Source organism: Silene latifolia, chromosome 6 (genome assembly GCF_048544455.1).
Source record: "Silene latifolia isolate original U9 population chromosome 6, ASM4854445v1, whole genome shotgun sequence".
Classification (NCBI taxonomy): domain Eukaryota; kingdom Viridiplantae; phylum Streptophyta; class Magnoliopsida; order Caryophyllales; family Caryophyllaceae; genus Silene; species Silene latifolia.
In genome coordinates this window covers 118033648-118058371 of record NC_133531.1, presented here as the reverse complement: position 1 = coordinate 118058371, position 24724 = coordinate 118033648, and the positions used below count along the sequence as shown (strand labels likewise).

Sequence of the window (24724 nt, the reverse complement as noted above, 5' to 3'; positions counted from 1 at the left end):
ATAAAAGACCAAAGTCACACTCAAAGGACCAAATTTACACTCTAAAACCTTCAAATTTACACTTAAAATACTACATTTACACTTGTAAAACATCACATTTACACTCGTAAAATGTTAAAATTATATAAATTCAAATTTTTATATAGAAAATTGCCTAAAAAATTAAATTTACGCTCTTAAAATGTTACATTTACACACGTAAAACATCAAATTTACACTTATAGAATGCTAAAATTATATAAATTCAAAAATTCCGTCACAAAAAATCAAATTTACACTCTAAAAATGTTACATTTACACTCGTAAAACATCACATTTACACTTGTAAAATGTTAAAATTATATAAATTCAAAATTTCCGTCACAAAAAATCAAATTTACACTCTTAAAATGTTACATTTACACTCGTAAAATATCACATTTACACTTGTAAAATGTTAAAATTATATAAATTCAAAATTCCCGTCACAAAAAATCAAATTTGCACTCTTAAAATGTTACATTTACACTTGTAAAACATCACATTTACACTTGTAAAATGTTAAAATTATATAAATTCAAAATTTCCGTCACAAAAAATCAAATTTACACTCTTAAAATGTTACATTTACACTCGTAAAACATCACATTTACACTTGTAAAATGTTAAAATTATATAAATTCAAAATTTCCGTCACAAAAAATCAAATTTACACTCTTAAAATGTTACATTTACACTCGTAAAACATCACATTTACACTTGTAAAATGTTAAAATTATATAAATTCAAAATTCCCGTCACAAAAAATCAAATTTACACTCTTAAAATGTTACATTTACACTCGTAAAACATCACATTTACACTTGTAAAACTCATACAACATTACATTTACACTTCTGAAATCTGAAACTCAAAACTGATTAATTAGGGGCTAGAGAGAGAAAGAAAAATTAATTAGTGTATAGAAATTTGATTAGTGGTAATTTTTTTTATTAATTTTCAATCTCAACCACCCATCTCAATCCAACCATCCACATTTTTTTCCTTTTCTTTTTAATAGCCCTTAATCAAATGCATCTCAACCATTCATTGAGTCCATCCAAAGGCCCTTAGATGGACTTATGGACTCAATTTGAGAAGAGGACTCATTAGAACTCCTCTATATATATATATATATAGAGGAAGGATCAAGTGAGTCCACCAAAAAGCATTGAATCCCTAAGTCTTCTTAGGAGCCATTGAAAAGATAGGATGGAGGGTTGAGATTGAAGGGGAAAAGGGAAGGATTAATGCTAAATGGAGGGGATTGAAGCTAATTAATCACTTTCCCTCACTACCTCCACTAATCAACCACTAATTTTACTATATAACATTTATTTTCCACTCACTTCTCTCTCTTCTCACACAATTATCATTCCTCTCATCTCTCTAAAAATCAAAAACATTCAATTCCTCTCAAAAATCCAACAAAAATCAAAAACCAAATAATTCAAAAAAATCAAAAAAAAAAAATTTCCCCCTCATTCACTCACACACCCGCCACCACCACGACACACCACCCACCACCCACACACCAACTACCACCACCACGACACACCACTCACACAACCACGACACACCACCCACACACCCGCTACCACAACCACGACACACCACTCACACCACTCTCCCTCACGCCTCCAGATCCGCCACCCCGACCCGACCCGACACCACCACCACCACCACGAAATTAAAAAAAACCCAAAAAAATTCTCTCCTCTCATCCTCACCACCACGCCTCGCGGCTCACCCACATCCACCACCATCACCCAGACCCACACCCACCACTATTTCCAGATCTGAAACAACCCGACTACACCCGCCACCATTCCCCCTCACGCACCACCATTCCCGACCTTCACATCCCTACCATTTCCAGATCCAAAACACCAAAACCCACGCCCACACCCGCCACCACCACAACGACGCACCTCTTCTACCGACGACCACAACACCACCAGCCACCCTTCTCGCCTCCTTTAACACCGTCGTCAACAACAACCAACAACAACATCCACGACCACAACCACAACCACAACCACAAGATCTGAAAATAAACCAATAAAAAATCGAGATCTGATGGCGTTTGTTTTTTGACGATTAACAGTATAGTCGTCGCTGTTTGTTTAACTAGTGTTGTTGTTTGTTTGTGTTAATTCGGTCAGATTTGTTTAATGTTTGTCCTTTTATATGTGTTTGTCATTGTGGCGAGTGAATTAAGGGAGTGAGAAATGAGAGGAGGGAGGTGGTGGTGGTTGTTGTGTTTGTTGTCGTTGTTTGTTAATGTGTTTGTCATTGTGTGTCATTGTGTTTAATAATGTGTTTGTTGTCGTTTTTTTTTTCTTTTCTTTTTTTTTTTTTTCAACAATAAAGTGTTATGTTTATTATTAGATTTAATGTTATATTTTTGTTAGATGTTTTTGTTTCAATCTCTCTTTATTAGATCTTGTGTTGTTGATGTTGTTTTATCATGATTTTTATTCTAGATCTAATAAATATATTTATTATACTCATATTTTTTTACATTTACACTCATATTTCTTTACATTTACACTCATATGTCTTTACAATTACACTCGTATTTCTTTACATTTACACTCATAATTTTTACATTTACACTTGTATTTCCTCACATTTACACTCGTTTTTATTTAAATTTACACTTGTATCTCCTCACATTTACACTCGTATTTCTCTTAAATTTACACTTGTATCTCCTCACATTTACACTCGTTTTTATTTAAATTTACACTTGTATCTCCTCACATTTACACTCGTATTTCTCTTAAATTTACACTTGTATCTCCTCACATTTACACTCGTTTTTATTAAAATTTACACTTGTATCTCCTCACATTTACACTCGTATTTCTCTTAAATTTACACTTGTATCTCCTCACATTTACACTCGTATTTCTATAAATTTACACTCATATTTCTTAACATTTACGAAATATTTCTTAACATTTACACTCGTATTTCTTTACATTTACACTTGTATTTTTTTACATTTACACTCGTTAAAATTATATAAATTTGCACTCATATTTTTTGTGGATATGAGTTGGTGGGGAAGGACGATGATGGTGGCGTTTTTTGGTAGTCGGACTAAAGTTTTACTCGTAAAAGACAAAGTTGACGGTGGCGTTTTTTGGTAGTCGGACTAATGTTTTACTCGTAAAGGACAAAATTACACTTATAAAGGACCAAATTCACACTCAAAGGACAAAATTTACACTCTAAAACCTTCAAATTGACTAAAAAATCAAATTTACACTCTTAAAATGTTACTGATGGGGCATATTCTGCACCCGCTGACCAAGTCAACATATTGAGCAAGGTCAAAGATATCCACAGCAAGTCAACGGCTTAGACAGCCTAACCGACGAGGCCTGTCGACCTGTCTCTTGGGTCCCGGCCGGGGCAACCACCAGTAAGGGGCACACATCCGCGAACTCATATCCAAGACCCCTCGGCGGCGAGTCAACTGGGCCCGTCGGCCTGCCATGGCCCCTCGGCCGAGGGTAGCTCAGTCTTTCCACCTGCTAGCCACTTGGCCACTTGGCCACTACGTGACAAAAGGTGAAAGTCTATAAATACCCCTCACCTATCATTGAGGAGAGGATCCACAATTGAACCTAAGAATCACTATTCATCTGGTAATATCTTCCTTATCTCTCTACAATACATACTTCGCCAAGTAACAACAACTTACCTCTCTAAGTTCTGACTTGAGCGTCGGAGTGAGTTCGCTCGGTCAAAGCCGAGCCCTCGCTTTGTTCACTTTGTTTTCAGAGACCGAAAGGAGAAGCCAACCAAAGACGTCATTCTACAAGCATGGGTGGTAACAAATAACTGCTCTGGAATTACACCCGGAACAATTGGCGCCGTCTGTGGGGAAAGATACTAGAAGCTAGTCACATTCATTCCCAAACAAAAAACAAAAACCCACCCAAAAAGCTAAGAAAATGTCAAAACAACAAGAGGTATTCGTGACTGACGAAACCGAATTCCACCATGAGGATACCGTCCACACCCTACGTGTTGCGCACCCTCCACCGCCTAGTAATTCAGTCGGAGTACGGGATGCCAATAATACCAGATCTGCCACGCCCCCGACCAGTCACCATCATGGGACATGTGGTCGAAGCAGCAAAACCGGGTCGCTCCTGGAACTAATTAGTAGTACGCCGCTCACACCGTCACACCGACAAGAGCGGCGGAACCCGTCCAGGAGACCAGGGCCCATAATGTGACTCCAAGAGACTTGAACGAGCACCGGAAGAAGCTGGCCTGTCAAGACGCCGGGGAGCCCGAGCGCTAGTGGCGCCCTAAGTCCTTCCCGCACTCACGGGAGGACGGGCGTCGCCGCAAAGACCGACGAGGCATTCCCCGGAGGAGTGAAAGAAGTCCGACTTACCTGAGTCGGAGAAGAAGCCCGACTCACCAGAGTCGGAGAAGAAGCCCGACCCACCAGAGTCGGGGAAGAAGCCCGACTCACCAGAGTCGGAGAAGAAGCCCGACTCACCAGAGTCGGAGAAGAAGCCCCTCCCGCCACGGGGAGAGGAGCCGGACTAGGGGTGCGAGGAGTCGATCGCCGCGTGTCGTCCGACACGTGGTCGACGACCCCTCGGCACCTCGTCTTAGAGACCCGGTGCCGACTAAGCTAAAGTTGCCACCCATAGCATACAGAGGAGAAGGCGACCCAACCGACCACGTTGAGGCTTACGAGTCTCACATGTCGGTATGGGAGCAACCCGACGAGGTTTGGTGCCGAGTCTTCCCAACGACACTGCATGGGATGGCACAAAGTTGGTACAAAGGGCTACCCGACGGGTCGGTATCTTTTACGCCGACCGAAGGACACATTCCTAGCCCAGTATTCTTGCAACAAGAGGAGGGCCGTGGAGACCTCGGACCTCCCGACTATCGACAGAGGGAGGCGAGTCCCTCCGGGTTATGTGAAGAGGTTCGACGCCAAGGTCCAGCCAGATTCGTGAGTGAATAGCGGCCCTGCGTCAGCAGCGATGAAAGGCCTCCCGAGAGAGACCTAAAAAATGAGCTCATCAAGTGCGGCGGCTGAACTTAGACTCACCAGAAAATGGCCGATCAGGCCATAAAGGTGGAGGACTACCACAAAACCTGGGTAGGCTCCGAGAGGCCGGGCACTCGAGAGAAAAAGAGCCGCGGAGGATAACCGGACGAAGGACGCCGTGACAACAATAGGTCACGGTCGACAGTCCACCGAAAAGCAAAACTCGGCGGGCGCCGGGGAATTCGGACCGTACTACCAGAAGCGGTTCAATGGCCACACCCCCTTGGTCGTATCCACCGCCGAGGTCTTCGCCCGAGCAAGCACGAGGGCCGAGGAAGTGGGAAAGGCCCCCAAGCCGAAGGGGGACGGTGACACAAGCCGATCTTTGTGAGTACCACGGCCACACCGGTCACCTTATCGACAATTGCCGCATCCAAGAATGTCATCGAAGAGCGATCCGGGAAGGGGAGCCTCGACAAATATGTCGCCAAAGGCCAAAAGACGATGCCGGCGGCTCCAACAAAAAATCCGTCTTCGAACGGATAGGAGTAATCAATGTTGTCATCGGGGGCAACGAGAACGGCGGGTCCGCTCATGGGCACAAGCGGCACCTGAACGAGCTGTATCAGGCCATCAACTTTGTTCCCAAAACAGCGGCCGCCGCTTCCAACATCCCCGATATAACAATTGGGAAAAAGGACTACGAGGGAGTCATCGCCCCTCACAGCGACCCACTTGTAGTCCACTTGGACATATCCAACCACCTGGTCAAGAGGTGCCTGATTGACACAGGCGCCTACACGAATATTATGTTCAGGGAGTGCTTTCTGGGGCTCGGCCTGAAGATTGAGGACTTGAGCCCCTGCACCAATCCGCTGTACAACTTTTCCGGAGCCGGCCTGGTACCCCTGGGGTCAATCAGGTTGCCCGTGATGTTCGGCGAGGGAGATGCGGCTAAGAACATCCTAGCTGAGTTCGTGGTCATCGACGGCTCGTCTGCCTACAACGTTCTCATAGGCCGAGTCACTCTGAGCGAGACCGACGCAGTGATGTCCATCCGGGCCCTGACACTGATGTATGTCTCGGACCGGGGGAAGCGCATAAGCTCGTCTCCAAGAACGAGAAGGACGAGGTGGTCAACACCCAGATATCCGCCAGAGGGTGCAACATGCAATCCCTCAAAGTGGCAAAGCAGTCAGAGAAGGGGAAGAGCCCATCCTTGCAGCAGGAGGAAGACCCGATGAATACCATCGTCGGCATGGTTGGAGAAACCCCGACCGACCAAGAAGAACCGCATCCCGGCATATGGGAAATAACTGCGACGGGCCCCCTACGGCGAACAAACTCGGAGCCGGCATCCTTATCACCGGCCAAACGGGGGACGTGTTTAAGCACGCCTTGAAATCTACCTTCTCGGCCTCATACAACGGATCCGAACACGAGGCGGTGATAAAGGGAGTCGAGTTAGCTAGGGCTGCCGGGGCGGAGCACGTCGTGGTAAAAACATGCTCACTATTGATGGCCAACCGAATCAGGGGAGAGTATGAGGCTCGAGACGATGGGATGGGAAGATACCTGGAAAGGGTAAAAGCCGACACCGCCAAATTAAAGTCCTTCCAGATACAGTACATTCCCAGGTCCGACGCTCTCTCAAGACACACCGGCTGGCAGACATGGAGGGTGCGCCTTTGATAAGCCATTGGGACGGACAATCTCGGAAATATTTTGTATAGCGGCGGAGGTGCCCGAGACAACTGTGGGCACCCCGACGCATGTTTATTTCTAATGAAGAATGGTCCCAAGTTTTCCATCAAAGTGTTCATTTCCCCCCATAGTCACTATCAAGAAGCAGGCGCCGTCGCAGTCACCCCAAGAAGTAGACGCCACTAGTCCACCCCAAGAGGTAGACGCCACGGCGATCACTCCAAGTGGTAGACGCCACGGCGATCACTATCAAGAGCGTGCGCCGTCGCAGTCACCCCAAGAAGTAGACGCTACGGCAATACCCTAAGAGGTAGACGCCGCAGCAGCCACTCCAAGAGGTAGACGCCACGGCGATCCATCGTCAAGAAGCAGGCGCCGTCGCAGTCACCCCAAGAAGTAGACGCTACGACAGTCACCCCAAGAGGTAGACGCCGCAGCAGTCACTCCAAGAGGTAGACGCCACGGCAGCCACTACCAGCATCTACTGATACTCGCAAAAGCGATCAGCATGCCCCAGGAACGTTAAACACAGTTGAGATACGCATTCTAACTGCCTCGGCCAGGCCGAGGTAGAAACAAAAGAAGCGCTCAATTAATAACGTAAGAAGACAACTCAGACGAAGACAAGAAAAGACCTCGGCCAAGCCAGAGGCAAAATAAGCAAACTCTTATTAAAAATGATAACGGGTTACAAGTGAGGAAAATACAGACGACGGCCGTCCCCATAGGGATAAGCCAAAACACAACCTACCAAAGTTGTACAAAATACAAGGAAAAGAAAAGCAAAAGGTTACAGACGTATCATTTAAGCGCCAAAAGATGGCGGAGGAGGAAAGGCCTAATAATTGGCTCCCGAACAGCTACAGCTATCCGAGACGCCGGGTGAGCCTGGTGACGACCGCCCGTCTCCCTATGCCTGTTGCTGCTTGCCATCGGCGCTAGCCGGTAAAAAGACCATCTTTGATGGGCGACCCGAAAACGTCTTGGCGCTCAACTTTCTCAAGACCTCGGCCTCGGCTTTCTTGGCGGCCTCGGCCTCGGCGACCTCAATCGCCCTTGCCCTCTCGGCTTCCTCCTTGGCCGCCTTAGTCTTCTCGGCAGAAGGGCGCCTCTCCGCGCCACCTATTCTTCCTTCTTCACCCTTACCTCCTCCTTGGCCCTCTCCTTCGCGGCTTCCTCCTTAGCTTCGAGCTTGTCATCAAACAGCTCGTCAAATTTGTCCCACGGAAAGGAGCCATCAAGAGGGAAGAGCTCCTCAATCACTTCCCCGGCGCCTCTTCGGCCAGGTCCCGTGTTGGGCGCACATATTAGGGAGGAGAACGGTTTGGAGTGTCTCAATGTCCTCCTCCCTTTGGGCGATGATAGCATCCTTGTTCCGGACCACCTTCCCCTGGGCCTGAAACAAGCCCCTAAATTCGTTCCTCTGCGTAAGGTAAAGGTCGGCGTGCTTCGAACGAGGTCACGCATCTCCCGCAGCTTAGCGGCTTCACCCGCCAGCCCTCGGCCTTGGCTCTCTCGGCAAGGACCTCCTTTTCGCGTCCTCCCGAGTTTTCTCTCGGCACGGACTGCCTCCTCTGCCTCAGCCTTGGCCCTCTTAGCCTCCTTGTTGGCCGCGTCGAGTTCAAGCCTTAGCCTCTCAGTCGTGGTGCGGCTTGACCATGGTCTTCTCTTGCTCCATAATAAGAGCACCTACCGTATCAGCCCACTTGGCCAATAACCTGGTCAAACTTAGGCCCTCCGACTTAATCTGGAGGGGGGTAGGCTTCGAAAAGGAGGTGACAACGGCGGTATCTTGACCACTCGCCCGCAAAGCCTTCTTCTCGGCATGCCGTTCAACATTGTGTCCGGTGGATGGCAGCGGCTGATCTACAAAAAAAGCCAATCAAATCATCCATGTCAACATTCATGGATAAACCAGAGAGCCTGTCATCAGGAACTCCCAATGAACCGGCTAAATCTGAGCCATAGGATAGATCAGTACCAGGCTTGGACTTCTTGGTCGGAGGGCCCATTTCCTTGCCGCCCTCGGTAGCAGCAGCAGCAGGGGTAGACCTTTTCCTCTTAAGGACAAGGGGAGACCCCTCCGCATCAGAGTCCTCCCCATTGGTGATGTCAACGATCTCCACCGTCTCCTTCTGGACTGAAGGGATGGGAGGTGGAGCGGACGTCGACGCCGTCGCCGCCGAAGATTTTGTTTTCCGCGTTCGGCGCGGTATGTTACTAGCAACCTTCGCCTGGGCCGCCTCCACATTCAGGCCTTTCAGCTGTTGATCCAGGAGATCATTCGGCGATACTCTGTGATCACGGGCTAGAGCCCTAGGACGCAAATTTGCAACGGTCTTGTCCTTGGCAAGCCCCATTCTCCGGAGAATATCCTCTGACAGGTCCGGTCCAAAGTGATCTGCAGAGGAAACAAAGCAAAAGTTAAGTAGAAGAAATAAATCGAAGTTAAAAAAACAGAAACATTGAGAACAGAGATGGGCCTCACACCGACCCCACTCACCCTGTGCTAGGGCCGGTATGAGGCCGACATGGCAGAGCAGCTCATCCTGGAGAATGATCTGCGTCGGGGGAATCCATTTCTTCGGCACCCCATTCTTATCCGCCTCAAAAAGCCTCATCGCCAGACTTCTCATCCGCATGAAGAGAGGACCTTGTCAAGGCGTCCATCTTAAGTTTATTCCGGGTGACCCATCTCTCATGCTCCGCCTTAGTCTCGCAGACGCAAATTAACTTGGTCTTTGGAAGGGCCAAGGCGTGGATAGTCATCCGGCACCTCAACATACACCCACCGATCTTTCCAGCCCGTGCAAGAAGAGAGCTTATCAACGGAGACATAACCCGGCTCCATTTGCACACTGTACCATCCGACGCGACCAGGAAACGACGGCCGAAGATGGTGAAGCCGACGGAATAGGTTAATCGTTGGGACCTCCCCTTGAAAAGACAAGAGCGGACAAAGCCGACTATGGTCCTAATAGCCAAGGGGTGCGGTTGGGCCACAAAAGAACATTCATGGCTCTAATAATAGCCATAACATATTCGTTCAATGGAAACCGGAGCCCGTACTCCAAATGCCGGATATATACCCCGGTGCAGCCCGGCGGAGGGCAACAGATGGCCTGACCTTCCCCAGGGATAATAATTTTGTATCCCCTGCCGAAGTAGAAATGGCCCTCAAAAAGTGTTTCGCCGGAACCACTGGCGAACTTATGGGTCCAAGCACGGTGAGGGCCGACCTTACAAGTGTCGCCATGATCCATGACGTACTGCCTCCCCTCATTAGGACGAGTCCTCCCAACATCATCACCGTCATCGTCACCGTCATCATCATCATCATCATCATCCTCCCAGTCCTCCAAAACTTTTTGGTCGACCTCGGGAGAAGGAGACCTAGGACCCCCGGACCTTAGCGGGACGGCGGCCAGTGCCTCCTCTTCATCCAGACGCGACAGGGAACCCCCCGGCGCATGGTTACTAGGTCCGGCCTCAGTAGAAGACATGGTAGCAACAATTATCTAACAAAATAAGAGATCGAGAAAAGTTTGTTTGTTTACCTTGAAGAAAAACACTAGCCGAAGTAACGACACTGAAGATTAGAAAAGAGAGAAGCCCTTGGAAATTTGGAGAGAAGAAAATTTTAGAGAGAATGAAATTGGTGGCCAATTTCAGGGACTAAGTACCCTATTTATAGAGGAAAGCCCATGAAGAAGGACCAATCAGGGCACAGCCCATGAAACGTCAGCCAATCAGCGAACAGACACGTGTCGGACATGCAACCACGGAATGTCAATCGTTGCAACGATTGAATGTCAATCGGTTAAACAGACCAAGCGTCTTCAACACGCCCCTTCATATCTCTCTGCCTGTTCATCTTCCTCAACAAATTCCTAAGTATCCATTATCCGCCGGCCACATGATCAACCAGGCTAGGTAGCACCGGCCGGGGGCAATCAAAAGCAACCGGCACTCTCAACCCAGGTCTCGGCCAGCGTCACTTTCTTTTCCACATCGGATGACCTTTACCCATCCATGTGGAGGGGGGATATAGTACGGCCTAAGCAGAACCAAGCCGAGGTAGAAGAAGCCGGGGCAGAAAAGTTTTACTTGCGCAGAATATACGCTCAGCATACATCGGAGCCCATACCACGGCATAGACTACGCTGGGGGCAAATTGATGGGGCATATTCTGCACCCGCTGACCAAGTCAACATATTGAGCAAGGTCAAAGATATCCACAGCAAGTCAACGGCTTAGACAACCTAACCGACGAGGCCTGTCGACCTGTCTCTTGGGTCCCGGCCGGGGCAACCAGCCAGCCGGGGCACACATCCGCGAACTCATATCCAAGACCCCTCGGCGGCGAGTCAACTGGGCCCGTCGGCCTGCCATGGCCCCTCGGCCGAGGGTAGCTCAGTCTTTCCACCTGCTAGCCACTTGGCCACTTGGCCACTACGTGACAAAAGGTGAAAGTCTATAAATACCCCTCACCTATCATTGAGGAGAGGATCCACAATTGAACCTAAGAATCACTATTCATCTGGTAATATCTTCCTTATCTCTCTACAATACATACTTCGCCAAGTAACAACAACTTACCTCTCTAAGTTACTGACTTGAGCGTCGGAGTGAGTTCGCTCGGTCCAAAGCCGAGCCCTCAGTTTGTTCACTGTTTCAGGAGACCGAAAGGAGAAGCCAACCAAAGACGTCATTCTACAAGCATGGGTGGTAACAAATAACTGCTCTGGAATTACACCCGGAACAGTTACATTTACACTCGTAAAACCTCACATTTACACTTGTAAAATGTTAAAATTATATAAATTCAAAATTTCCGTCACAAAAAAATCAAATTTACACTCTTAAAATGTTATATTTACACTCGTAAAACCTCACATTTACACTTGTAAAATGTTAAAATTATATAAATTCAAAATTTCCGTCACAAAAAATCAAATTTACACTCTTAAAATGTTACATTTACACTCGTAAAACCTCACATTTACACTTGTAAAATGTTAAAATTATATAAATTCAAAATTTCCGTCACAAAAAAACAAATTTACACTTTTAAAATGTTACATTTACACTCGTAAAACCTCACATTTACACTTGTAAAATGTTAAAATTATATAAATTCAAAATTTCCGTCACAAAAAAACAAATTTACACTCTTAAAACGTTACATTTACACTCGTAAAACCTCACATTTACACTTGTAAAATGTTAAAATTATATAAATTCAAAATTTCCGTCACAAAAAATCAAATTTACACTTTTAAAATATTACATTTACACTCGTAAAACCTCACATTTACACTTGTAAAACTCATACAACATTACATTTACACTTCTGAAATCTAAAACTCAAAACTGATTAATTAGGGGCTAGAGAGAGAAAGAAAAATTAATTAGGGGGCGTTTGGTTAGAGAAAGGGAAAGGGAAAGGAAATAAGAAAGGGTAAGAGGGGGAAAGGTAAGGGATTACCTAAAAATTAACTAGTTGTTTGGTTACATCAACAAAATGAATTATGGTGGGTTGTGGTTTATTTTGGTGTGCGGGTAGTGGGTTAGGTGAGGTGGTTGTGGAGGTGGTGATGGTGGTGGTGGCAGTAGGTTGGCTGTGGTGGTGGTGATGGTGGTGGTGGCAGTAGGTTGGCTGTGGTGGTGGTGATGGCGGTGGTGTCGTCATGGTGGTTGTGGCGGTGGTTGTTTATGTGGGGTGGTTGTGGTGGTGGCGATGGCGTCGTGGTGGTAGTGATGGTGGAAGTAGGTTAGCTGTGGTGGTGGTGATAGTGGGGTGGTTTGGGTGGTGGTGGTGGAGATGGCGTCATGGTGGTGGGGTGGCTGTGGTGGTGGTGGTAATGATGGTGGTGGTGGCGTCATGGTGGTTGTGGCGGTGGTGGTTTATGTGGGGTGGCTGTGGTGGTGGTTTTGAAGATGGTGGTGGTGGTGATGGCGTTTTGATGGTGACTTGTGTGGTGGGAGTCGCAAGTGTGGTGGTAGGTAAATAAGGTGGTTGAAGGGTAACATGAGTAATGAAATCTGATACCTTGGGGGGTAAGGGGGTAAGGAATTAGATGGATTGAGGGGTAAGGTAGGGAGTTTCATTCTCTTTGTTTGTGTCAAACAAACACCAACAAAGGAAATCAATAACTTTGTTTCCCTTTTCCTTTCTTATAGACCTCCAACCAAACGCCCCCTTAGTGTATAGAAATTTGATTAGTGAAATAATTTTTTTGTTAATTTCAATCTCAACCATCCATTTCAATCCAACCATCCACATTTTTTTCCTTTTCTTTTTAATAGCCCTTAATCCTTCCCTTTTCCATCCATCTCAACCATCCATTTTCTCATCCAATGGCCCTTAGAGGGACTTAGGGACTCAATGACATATGGTGGACTCATAAGAACTCACCTATATATATATATATATATATATATATATATATATATATATATATATATATATATATATATATATATATATATATATATATATATATATATATATATATAGGATCCTATAAGTCCTACCTTTTATGTTGAGTCCATAAATCCTAATACTAGCCATTGGATTAAGTTTAATGGAGGGCTAAGATTAAATAAAAAAAAAAAACACCACCCAACTAACTAATCATGTTTTTTAACACCCTTCATACCCCACTTCCCCATCTTATCTATATTAATACAAAAGACAATACTCAATCCTCAGCGCGCCACGTCATTAATGAAGCCTCTTTTTTTTTTTTTTTTTTGGAAATTCATGTTATGGTGGGACCCGTTAGTGTGCAATGTATTTATTTCTTCAGATTTCCGTCTTTTCAAACATGCGATAAATTCCGTCTTGCAACAAATTCTATGAAATAATATTATGAAAAAATTCTATGAATTAAAATTATGAAATAATTTTATACATTCCGTGTAAATAAAATTAATAACATATAAGTAGAATGAATTACAAATGGGAGTAAATGAAATTGAATTACATAATTTTTAAAAGAAAATTAAATAATAATAAAATTACATTGTTACGAGAAGGAATTAAATTCATATTACGAGAAGGAATTACATTTATATACGGGATAGAACATAAAACGCAAATGAATTACATACATAATTTTTTAAAACTACATGGTACAATAATTTTTGTTTAAAAAATATATCTTGACGGAGTATTTACTTGGAGCATAAAATATTCATGTATTTTGGTTAATATTATTGTACCATGCAGCAACAACATAACAACATAATTTTTTAAAACTACATGGTACAAAAATTTTTGTTTACAAAATCAATCATGACGGAATATTTACTTGGAATATAAAACTCGGCAACTTAACTATCAGCCGCGCACACCGAAAATGGTAGTTGACAATGATAGACAACCGAGTTAATTACGTTATTTCCTCATAAACCAGTGCATGTGAACACGTGTTTGTAACAAGTTTAAACATTAATTATGTAGATCGTTGATTCAGACCAACTAGATAAGTACAATAGAAATGCAAAAACAAATATACATCCAAAAACATTAATATCGGCCCAAATACATACCCGTGCAATTTTGCACGGGTTTAAAACTATACATGTAATTATCAATGACAATGTCTCCTATTAACTCTCATTTTTAAAGAATAACTAGTTTTAGGCCCGTGCAAAAATATGCACGGGTATATTTCATGTAATAATAAAATAACACAATATGATGTTAATAATAATAATAATAATAATAATAATAATAATAATAATAATAATAATAATAATAATAATAATAATAATAATAATAATAATAATAATAATAATAATAATAATATTTTATAATTATGCCCGTGCGGATAGAATTTTACGGGATTTAATATTTAAAAACTTGAATAAATAAGGTACTAAAAAATTTATCATTTGAAAAATTTAAATAGCTTTGAAAGTAAAATCAGAAATATTAGAAGAATTAATGAAATGAAGAAAATAATGTACATATATACCGTAAACACAGAAAATGCAAAGAAGGGGAGGAATGTCAATGGCAGTGGGCTCCGGAGCCACAAATGCGATTTTGGTGAATATATTTTAACATGGACGAACATGAAAATAAACGACAATATTAGACCTGTTAAAATATGATCCGATTTTTTTAGGGTCAAACACCCGTAAATCTTGACCCGCGACCCAAAATGACCCTGAATCCGAAATGACCTGTTATTCTAAGGTCAAAAATCGACCCAACCCGTTCGACCCGATGGTTCAAAAATAAATGAAGAATATTATTAAAATATTAATATTTTTATTTTATATTCGAAATAATAAATATAAAATATAGTATATTATTTTTATATTTTTAATTAAAAAATTTATTTAAACGTCAATTTTATATCATTAAATAATAAAATAATTATTAAAATAATGAATATAATATTATTAATATTAAATATAATTTAATTTTAAAAAATGTTTTTCGGCTGGAAAATGGTAAAATAAAAGACGTCATAATCTTTTATCTAATCCGTATTCGACCCTAATCCGGCCCAAGACACGTATAACCCGACTGTAAGGCCCGACTCGAGCACCGCCCGTTTGACAGTCTCTACACGACATTATTGTCCACTACGGTAAAACAAAAAATGCAAAAGGTATAAAGCACAAGCAAACCAAATAAACCGAAATTAAAATATGGACCAACAATATTACTTATCTAGGAGATTCCTAACCTATAAGCTCACACTTAGGCCGCCTCAACTCCTTCATGACTCCATCTCACCTCATATCCCCATCTTGTTCTTTTTTTTTTTTTCCCTAAACTCTCTACATCCTTTTTTTTTTGTTTTTGCAATAAAAACTCTCTCTACATCCTCGGATCATTTAATATTTTTCCCTCATATTACTCAACTTAAACAACCTTTTTCATCTCTTCTCATTTAATGCATAAAAAAGCTTTTCGATAGACTAAATTAACAATAATTCTATTTAAAACTATAGGATCAGAATTGAAGTTTGAAGTTAATTATTAAAGAAAACAATTAGAAGAAATTCTTGTATGCATGCTCCAAAACTTATATTGAAATTTTTTTATATTCACTTGCATGTATTTTTAAGTGTATATATTTTTTTCAATTTTTATAAACTTTATATCGGTAATTTCAAATTTATTTATTTTTATTGTCGTTCAATATTTTGAAGTGATTGTAAATATTTTTTTTGGGTATTTTGTAAATTTGTTTCCATTGTATTGTATCTACCTCTAATATAATATAAAAATGCATTTTCATAAATTGTAGATTTACCTAAATCTGGATACTTCATACAATATCTATATTTGAAATAAATTATCAATTTTTGGGTTTGTAGTGCATTTCATAGATTTAATCTCATTATTATTTTTAATTTTTTTATTTATTTTTATAATAAATAATTGAAATTCTAATATTTTTTAATTTCTTTTTTTTTTTGTAGCTAATCAATTGGATATGATGATAATTGTCTTTTTTTTTAAAAAAAAAAAACATAAAATTACGAAATTGAATTTGTTCACAATAGTAATTGAAGCCAAAAAATTTAATATTCTCTTTTTCGTACTAAATCTCATCGACTTAATGATTTTTTAAATTTTTAAATATTTTTAGTTATGTTCATTTAGTAATTTTACAGATCTATTTCATTTTTTATCTTGTTGTTTAGCACATAAAAATATGCCAGATTTCCCTTTTTTATGCATGTACTATGTTTTAGTTTATGATTTATGTAAATTAAAACATTTTAATAACTGAAAAGGGGAATGGGAGAAATTAAATAACTGAAAGTGAATGTGGGGGATTGATTTTAGGAGAGAGACTAATTAATTGTCATATAAATCATGGCGGGGTCCACATGCAAAATATATCCCTAAATTCAGCAACCAATGAGAAGTCACGAAAAAACCTAGCTTTTATACTAGGTAGATAATAAAAAAAATCCCCCCATATTCATTCATCTGCCAAATGATTCTCTCCCTACATCTCTTTATCTCTCTCTAAAAATATTGCTTTATCCAAATTTCTCAATTTGTACACGATTTTTTCTCTTGATTCAATCTAACAAATCTCTAAATAAAAAGAAACACAACTCAGCTAATTAATTAGACGTTGTTTGCCATCGACGAGCACAATATCCTTCATCGTCTATCTAGTTTAAAGTTCTTAATTCTTTTTCTCTCTATTTTCGAGTGTTTTCCTCCGTTTTTTATTTAGGGTTTTTTAAATTGGGAAAAAATTAGTCATATTGTGATTTAGGATTTTTTAAATTCGAAAAAAAATTTACCGACCAGTACTAAAAATTCGAAATCTTAATGGTACACAAAAATAGTACCATTGCGACGGGCTCGAAAAAATAATAAATTTAAAATTTTGTTTCGCCTTAATCGGAGTCCGTATGAAAATTTACGAAACATTTTAAGAAACCGCTTTTATTTTACCCGGAAATGAAAAATTCAGATTATAAAACAATTATTTTACTTATCTTTTTAACTCTAATTGAATATGAGAGTATTATCATATTATTAGTGGCTAGATTTATTTTCAAAGTACTAATATACTTGATTACTTATATTTTCTTGTTAAATTTTTGTTGGATTTTGTTGAATTCGTTGCTTAGGTATTTAAAATGATTTGATAATTAGAAATATATTGATTTGTATGATTGTTTTTTTGATGAATTATATCTATACTTTTTAATAATTAAATTTAGTTTTTTTTTTATGATGATGATGATGTTGATGGTGACGATGACGATAATGATGATGATGGGATGATGATGATGATGATGATGATGATGATAAGTTTTTGGCGATATAGATTGACGATGAAGATGTTGATGAGTCTTTGGTGTTATAGATTGAAGATGTGAGATTTGGATTGATGATTGTCAATGAAAGTTGTAATTTCAATTATATAGTGTCTAACTTTATTTTTGTAAGAGTGTAACTTCAAGTATATAATGTGTAACTTGATTGTATATCATGTAACTTCGCTTTGTAAGGGTGTAACTTTAGTACTTTACGAGTGTAACTTTAGTACTTTAGGTGTGTAACTTTAATCTTTTACGAGTGTAACTTTAATTTTATAAGGTTTTTTGGTATATACAAATTTGAAAATTAGTAATTTGAATTTTTGTAGTTTTAGCACAAGTTTATGTAACTTTAGTACTTCATGAGTGTAACTTTAGTACTTCATGAGTGTAACTTTAATCTTTTAAGGTAATTTTGTATATAAAATTTTGAATATATTAATTTGAATTTTTATAATTTTAGCACATGTTTATGTAACTTTATTGATTTACGAGTGTAATTTTAGTGTTTTGCGAGTGTAACTTTTATCCTTGACGGGTGAAATTTAAGTCATTTAAGGTCATTTTATGTATATAAAATTTGAATTTGTGTAACTTTATCACATGTTTATCTAATTTGAATTATTGAAGGTGTAATTTTAACAGGTGACGTGTATAACTTTAATACAATAAGTGTGTAACTTTAGTCCGTCCCACCACCCTCACCTCTTATTCGGACTCCAATTAATTATATAAGTAAATTAATTCAGTAGGTTCAAGTACAAATAGTGTAACTACAAGCGGGTTTGTTTTTATCTTCAAACAAATGAAATAATTTCAAGCAAATAGGGTGTAACTTCCGAGTAATTATCAGTACTCAGAATTTCGAAAACTCAACGGTATCTATATCTATATCTATATCTATATATATAAAAGTATAATAGAGAAACCACTAAAGATAAAACTTAACACGTGTCAATTTATTGTGCAAAGAATTCCCGCCTAACCAAGAAGACTAGCAACCCTAATGAAGTATTGAGTACTAATGAAAGTTCTACCGCTTTTTTTCCATTTTTAACTTTCAAATTATTCTCTAAATATTTCTTTAAGATCATTACCTTCACAAAAGATTCTCAATTTCCTAAATAACCTCACCTTATCGGAGACTAATAACTCAATCAAAGATTTCTATTACTTAACGGTTTTCCATCTTCTTTCTCCTATCAAATCTTTCTCCATATGATCTTCAATGGCTAATGGCTCCTAGCCATTTAATCCCTCATCCTATTCAGTTGTTAATTATCTATTTATGGTGGAGAAAGGTAAGCCATTGTGATTATTTTTAGAAAATAAAAGGTTTAAATAGAGTATTTTTTTGTTACGGGGAATATTATTTTTAATTTAATCAAATTAGAGTGCCAATTATTGATTTGCTTGAAAAAAACTGTCTCCGATGTAATTAGGCTCTCATCATAATTTTAGCATCTTAGCGTCTTAGATATTGGGTATCTCATTTTTCATTGAATGAAAAACGCAAACCATCAGTATTCATATTGGTTGTTCTTAGTAATTTGATGCATATATTATCTAAACCACCAAGATGGGGTTTAACTTTGTCCTTAGTGTCGCGCTTTGTTATTGATGTTTCGCCAAGTTTATTTTAGTTTCTGATTGTACTAGCTGGCCTAGCTCAAGAGATGGAAATGTCAATTTGCTCGATAACAGGGTGGAATGGTTTATAAAAGATGTAATAATATGATTTTTACATTTATAAAGTGGAAGATAACTCTTACGAAGTACAATACATTCATTAGTTAGTCTCCCTTTAAGACGGATCATCTCCGTCTTAAGGTTAAAAGGTCACGTTTAGATAGATGTGAGCATGTGACAAGTTTATGTCATTCCGGTGTTCCACTTTCTGTGACCTTCATATATTAGACCCATTTCATATGTAAGAAGGATATATCTGTTTTAAATAAAAATTTGTGTATACATCTTAGTTACATTAGTTGGTAAAATGAGTAATTCACAATAACAATGACTTGGGTTTGAATCTCGAAGTATCGAAATTCCTTGCACGACTTTGTGATATACAAATGTCCTTGCCAGCTTTTATGTTTGTATCGTCGTAGAATGATTGAGATGTCTATTCTAACTTAGTTAATTTTGTGTTATGTAAAATGACTGTGTGAGGTAGTCTTACACAAGTGCATTGTAAAATGGGATTTTTTTTAATAATTATCTTTACTAAGTACTCCCTTCGATCCACACCAATGGTAACAGTTACCTAAAACGGTCGATACACGTCAATGGTAACATACCTTATTTGGCCTAAAAAATGACTAATTTATCCTTATACCCACTATCTATTTACAAATTTGTCATCAAATGATCCACTCACCCACTCACTCAATGTTTAATTAAACATTACATTATTCAAGTGGGCCCAATCAAACTTTCCAACTTTACCTCTCGCTTTCCCCCCTTTTCTTAAATAACCCATATTGCCCAATGTTGCCATTTGTTTGGATCAGAGGGTGTGTGAGACATGGGTGTAAGTATTATACTAGACACAATTATAAATTATTGTAACTTATCCACTCTCATATTAGAGATATAAGACGTGGTCGTAAATATAATATGAGACACGGGTGTGGTGTCAATTAAGAGTAGTAATTGGGACTTCAAAAGTTCAAAGATTTTTAGTCATAATAACAAAATATATGTTCCTACTAATTAGAGAAACAAAACGTCTTGCTTATGACGGACACTATTCGTCACAAGCTGAAGACGGATAGCGCTCCTCTCACAATAAGGCAAGTGGGAGGGCAAGTGGTGAGCAAATGGAGCACCCAATGAATAGTGTCACTTGCATATTGTGAGAGAGGCACTATCCGTCTTCCACTACAAGAAAAAAGCTGATTTGCAACGGACTAATTGCAACGAACTGTATAAGCCGTTGCTAAGTATTACTTGCAACAGATATTATTATATTTGCAACGGATATTAAATTATGCAACGGCTAAATGAAAATTTGCAACGGATATTAAATTATGTAACGGCTTAATGAAAATTTGCAACGGATATGCGTCATATTTATTTACCCGCCTAATAAATTTAAAGCTGGTTAATTTATGCAACGGATTTTGTAATGCCTATCCGTTGCATATTGGTTAAACTCCTACAATTCCCAATAAACCATCATGCGCGGGTTTTATTTCTATTTTCCCTCTTTATTAAAAACTAGTTTTATTCCACATATAAAAGAGAATGTATAGTAAACTTTAATGTTATGCTTATTAGCACTACTACAATTCTATATTAATATTAATATTAATATTAATATTAATAAAATTATAAAAGAACAACCACTATACACAATTTTGTACACGTGTCCTATTGTGGTGAAAAAATTTCCCGCTCACCTGTATAACCCTAGAGCCTAAATATGTCTAAATAAACGAGCAATTTCTTAGCCGCCACTATCACCCACCATTCTCCTGTTATTCTCTTCAATTTCAATTTGACTCTTTCTTCTGGATTAAATACTTCGTCTGCAGTCTCCACTAACTCTCTTCAATTTGCCCTTTTCTCTTGATTTTCCATTAGTCAATCTGTTCTTGAAATATTGCAGGACCTTCAATTTATGAAATCGCGATTAAGAACGAATCTATGTGGTAAGATGGGAGTTTCAACTTCTTTATATTGTTTTTTTTTTCCGTTTTTTATGAGTGATTCGGTTTCGATAGGGAAAATCGCTGATTTATGTTTTCTTTGTTATTGTTGTTGATTTACACTTCGGCTCGCACATATTTCTACAGAATCGTCGGGCGATTGAGATTTAGTTTATTGAATTGTTCACATGGCTATGTTCCATTTTCGGTTTTAGTTAAGCAATTGAGACTCCACAAGTCCTTTTAATCGGCTTAGAGTAATTTCATCTAATTATATGATGAAGTAGTACTTTGTTTTCCAATTGTTTTTTTTACTTTATTATTTATTTTTATTATCTATTCTTCAACTTTTCATCATAGTTGTGCATCAATAACTTTTCTTTGCATCTGATTTGATATTCAATTAATTTCAGACTTAACAGAACGATTTCATGGAGTCCGTCAAACACAACTGTGCCACCTTCTTTTCCTTCTCCCATTTGATAGTTGAGGTGTTGTGTATTGAATGATATTCCGTAATTTGGTTTTATGTTCACTGTTATTGGGTTAGTATGAAATGCTGACAAAATGCATATTCAATTTGAATTGAGTTGTTTTAACTTCTTTTTGGCAAGTTCTAAAAATGATGTGGTGTTCTTTAAACTCCTTGAGAATTCTGATGATAGTGAATTTTATTATAGGCTACTTTTCTTCGTTTGGTCTTTCCTTCCATTGATGGCTGAGATCCGCATTAATCCTTGGTTTGCTCAACAATTTTTTTAAATAAATTGTTGCCTTCACATACTGATCAATTTAAATGATTGTATGCGTTTAGCCATCAATTAGAGCCTTCTCTTATTATAGGTTATGGTGTAGGGAGCATGAGCACATCATCACTAAGTAGCATTTAGTAGTCATTTACCAAGTAGTAAGTACTGTAGCATATTACATGACAAGGTAAAATCTTTGTGTTGCTGAAACTTTGCAGTGATATAACATGTTTAGCAATGGTATATGTCATTTAGTACGTCAAAACTCCTAACTATATATGGTTATACGCCTTTTAAAGAACCCAATACTCACAAGTCACACCTAATTACAATAAACAAAGATGATGGTTACTTTCTTAATCGATGTTGAAACTTTGCATTTAGCTAAGCATGAAGAGGATTGTTTGTTTTGAACATGAAAAATTGTTTGTTTCAAAATTAAAGCCTTTAACGTTGCTTACCGTATCTCCTAATAGTGTCCGACTAGGATGTAATAACTTGGTAGTTATAAACTTCCAATCTTTGCTAGGTATCACTTGGAACAGTTGTGTTCACTGATACGGAGTACTAATTATTAGAACGAATTTATACTTTGAAAATCGGCCATCTTGACTATTCGCTTAAGAGAGTCGTTGGAGTCGTTTGAATTCCCTGGGAGATCTATTAGTACGTAAAAGAAAGTGTCAATTGGTTTTATCGCTGCTTCAAACGGATATATTTTCAGTTGTTGGACATACTACTTGGAATATTGAATGCGTGTGTTGTGCTTACTCTTAGTCCTTTTCGGGTTGTTTTTTTCATCTTGATGAGCCATATTTATGTTTCGTAGGCAATGTTTGCAGATGATTTCAACTCAGTGGTGATGTTCCCTTAATGGTGAATCTGACGACCAAAGGATGCTGAGTAGAACGTAAAAGGAAAACCAAGTGCAGCTGTCTTATATTCACCATGGTGTAGCCGTGTACCAAATAAGCCACCACAAAAGGATGTGAAACCTTTGTAACTGGGTTAATCGAGTGAATTCTCTACTAGTGATGGAGAAATTAGTAAGTAACAAATTTATCATTATAAGTTCAATTATGGGATTTCCTTCAGTGTTTGTGTGTTAAACTAAATTTGTTACCATGTTTAGGCTAATGGAGGAGATTACCCACCTGCAATTGAGTTATTGAAAGCAACAAAAACGAAGAAGACGGGAGGATACGTTTCAAAGAAAGCTGAAGATTACGTTGTAGGTTTTGATTTTTTTAAATGATTTTGAAACTTCGTCTTGCTGGTTGTCTTTGATTCCAACCCGAGTATTGAAATACAATGGCGGGATGTGTGAGGCTTGTGGTTTGATGGTGTTGAACTTTCAGCTGAGTGTAGGCTTCAGATTCGTGTAGGCTTGGATGTTATAATGGTTTAGCTGTAGTGTAGGCTTGGATGTTATGATGGTTTAGCTGTAGTGTAGGAATTTAAATCATGTAAACTCTAGCAACGGAATGCTTGAATCTCCCATTTGTGTTTGCAACGGAAATTACAGGTTTTGTGACAGCTATCCATTAATTAAAAAAGTCAATGCATTTGTGTTTGCAACGGAAATTACAGGTTTTGTGACGGGTATCCATTAATTTAAAAGGTCAATTTGTTGACTTTTCCCTCTACTATGCAACGGAAAACATTTTTTTTGCAACGGAAATCCGTCTCATAAATGACCAAACAGGTGCCACGTGGACCTCATTTAAGCAACGGATCATTCGTTGCAAATAATATACGTCCGTTGCATAAAAATTAGCAACGCCGATCCGTTGCATATTTTTTCATTTGCAACGCCATATAAGCAACGCACCAGTTTGCAACGAATATTCGTTGCAAACTGTATATAAGCAACGGATTAGGGTTATTTCGCAACGGATTGGTCCGTTGCAAATAGACCTTTTTCTTGTAGTGTTCACCTTGTGACGAATAGGGTCTGTCTTGAGAATTTGTGTTAGAGAAAACCCTCTCTTAAACCGTATCATGTATTATTGCTCTTTTGTATTAGTATTAAACTCTACCTAACTATTTTTAAGACTCATTTATATATTTTTTTTGTATATTATTTATATATGCCCGTGCAATTTTGCACGGGTTTTAAGCTAGTATGAAAATATTATTTATATATGCCCGTGGCTTCCACTGGTGTCGATGTCGAGTTGAGGTAAGACTGCTGGTGGTGCTGGAATCCCAACAGGATTTCGATAAAATCCGATCTCAGATAGACCCGTTTTTTTAGCAGAAAATCGATATATTCCATTTCGATAAAATCCGATCTCAACAATTTTGGTTGCGAAATCTGATGTAAAATTGAGCTTCATGTAAACTATAAACAACAACCAGCAGCTGATTCGAATTTGATAATGAATGTGATTTATAGGCGAAAAGAGAGAATACACAACCATGTTTTCCTTGCACTGGCACTGGTGCTCGTAAGTCGTCTTTCCCTTCTCGTCGCATAATTTATATGCATCGTAGTTTGTCGTTCGTAGTTCGTTCCATGGAGTTGTATACATTTTTCAGAATGTGGGTAGAGAATTTATGTTACGAAATGTATTAGGTTAATTGTGTTGTGTCGATTCTCATTAGCTCATTGCTTAATATAAATACAAGAGTTCAATCGTGGGTCGAAGCCCATACATAAGTCACGGCCTAGTCGGCCTAATACTCCCCCTCAAACTGGAGCATGAAGATCAAGAATGCCCAGTTTGTGAAGGAGAAAATCAAAC

General features: G+C 39.2%; 1 long non-coding RNA gene across 1 annotated transcript; it reads left to right on the top strand.

Moving 5' to 3' along the window:
- Positions 1–21022: 21022 nt before the first annotated feature.
- LOC141658933 (uncharacterized) lies at positions 21023–23295 on the top strand. Its single transcript, XR_012549532.1, has 3 exons — positions 21023–21231; positions 22807–23023; positions 23110–23295. It is a non-coding gene; the product is annotated as an uncharacterized LOC141658933 (long non-coding RNA).
- The last annotated feature ends 1429 nt before the right edge of the window (positions 23296–24724 follow it).